We start from the raw sequence: 2,500 nt of genomic DNA, 5'->3' as shown, positions 1-2,500 counted from the left end.
GCGTAAAGTATACGCGAGAGAACGACAAGGTTCGCTAAGAACTGCCTGCCTTCTCTCTCCTCTTAATTATCCTTGTTATATCTCTGTTGATATATTATTATCATCGACTTTTCTTTTCTTATACAAAAGATCATATACTCATTCTCATTCTCCCAAAATGTTAAAATGCTCGGGTCTCGAAAGACCCGCGCGATTTACCCTGACGCTAGATCGACGGTGCCGATGCTTAGACGTCGAGGACAAATTCTGTCTGGTTCGTACGTTCAAGAACGACCAGTAAAAATCTTTCGCTACGGCGTACAAAGCGAGCGGGAAGAGCGTTTCTTGCCCTTCCGCCAACTCGTATCCGTGGAGTAAACGTTCGGTAAGCGCGACGATTCCACTGCTGCGTTCAAAACGAGAGGGAATCGCGCGGCCAACACACTAGATGCGTGCGCGCCACATAAGAGCCATTCGGTCTTGCGACACCGACTCGTGGCAATGCTGTGATCGTATAAACAAGTGTGTATATTTTACCCGCGTTCAGCGGCGAACGAGTGGAGCGCGTATCGCAATCTCCGCCGCCAAGGAGAATTACGACACGACGACGACAACGAGTCGTAACGTCTTTGCGAGACAACAAGTCTCTTCCAAGAAGACTTGCCCCGTGTACTGCTCGATTATTATTCGTGGTTTCCTTCTTTCCCTTTTAATATAAAGTTAGAGTACGCACGAAACGTTCGAGACGCGCCGAACGCGACGTACTTCTGCCACTAGTCGTGACTGAAAAGTACGTATCTCGACTCGTCCGACTCGCCCGACTCGCTCGACTCGTTCGTAACGCCGAGCGCGACGTATCTCTTATAGTACCCAACCGGCCGGCCGGGCGGTCGGCGACGCACGGTCCTACGCACGGACGTATACGAGCGCGAGCGTCAAATGGACGGCGCAATCGAGACATTACGTCGCGGCAGTCTCGGTCGCCGGCGGTACCTCCGGCCGCGGGCGGCACCTCCGATCGCCGGCGGTACCTCCGGTCACCGGCGGTACCTCCGGTCACCGGCGGCACCTCCGACGCCGGCGGTACCTCCGGTCGCCGGCGGCACCTCCGGTCGTCGGCGGTACCTCCGATCACCGTCGGCGGCACCTCCGGACCGTCGAGAATTTATTCAGAGTCCTACGGCCGTAGGTCGTCAACTCCGAAACATTTACGGGCGAACAGCGCCGAAACGGCAAGAGATACGGGAAAAAACGTTTCGGACGAACGTGTCATCGCTCTCGGAGTATCGTCAGACCGCGTAGACATATTTTCTAGAAATGTCGAATTTCTCGAAATACCGGCTTCGAAACGCGGTCCTCGGGCCGTGTCGAAAGATTCGACGGCGCGGGTACGAGGCTCGCACAAAATTGTGAAACTCTCGCGTGAAGCGATCTCTCGCATCACTCGCCGTTAGTGGCGTGAATGCGCGTTGCGTTACACGGGCGGCACCTCCGACCGCCAGAGGTAATTTCGAACGCCGGCGGTACCTCCGGACGCCGGCGGTACCTCCAATCGCCGGCGGCACCTCCGGACGCCGGCGGTACCTCCGGTCACCGGCGGCACCTCCGACGCCGGCGGCACCTCCGGTCACCGGCGGTACCTCCGGACGCCGGCGGTACCTCCAATCGCCGGCGGCACCTCCGGACGCCGGCGGTACCCTCCGGACGTCGGCGGCACCTCCGGACGGTCGAGAATTTATTCAGAGTCCTACGGCCGTAGGTCGTCAACTCCGAAACATTTACGGGCGAACAGCGCCGAAACGGCAAGAGATACGGGAAAAAACGTTTCGGACGAACGTGTCATCGCTCTCGGAGTATCGTCAGACCGCGTAGACATATTTTCTAGAAATGTCGAATTTCTCGAACTACCGGCTTCGAAACGCGGTCCTCGGGCCGTGTCGAAAGATTCGACGGCGCGGGTACGAGGCTCGCATAAAATTGTGAAACTCTCGCGTGAAGCGATCTCTCGCATCACTCGCCGTTAGAGGCGTGAATGCGCGTTGCGTTACACGGGCGGCACTTCCGACCGCCAGCGGTAATTTCGATCGCCGGCGGTATCTCCGAACGCCGGCGGTACCTCCGGACGCCGGCGGTACCTCCAATCGCCGGCGGCACCTCCGGACGCCGGCGGTACCTCCGGACGTCGGCGGCACCTCCGGACGGTCGAGAATTTATCCAGAGTCCTACGGCCGCCGGCGTCACCTCCGAAACATTTACCGTCTAACAGCGTCGACACGGCTAGAGATACGGGAAAACGTTTCGGACGAACGTGTCATCTCTTTCGGCGTGCTGTTGGACTGCGTAGACGGGCTTTTTCAGAATGTCGCATTTATCGATCTTAGTAGCTTCGAGAGCGATATATTACACGGGACATGTCGAAAAATTTGTCGCCGCATTTACGGAGCCCGATAATCGTCGTAGAAACCAAATGGGAAATATTTTATCGCACCACTCACCGTTTCGGCGTTACGGTACGGTTAAT

This window comes from Prenolepis imparis, unplaced genomic scaffold, assembly GCF_030444845.1.
Source record: "Prenolepis imparis isolate NDT839.2.m4 unplaced genomic scaffold, iyPreImpa1.0 SCAF_498, whole genome shotgun sequence".
In the NCBI taxonomy this organism is placed as follows: Eukaryota; Metazoa; Arthropoda; class Insecta; order Hymenoptera; family Formicidae; genus Prenolepis; species Prenolepis imparis.
The sequence above is the reverse complement of the archived record's forward strand: the minus strand, read 5'-3'. Positions refer to the sequence as shown.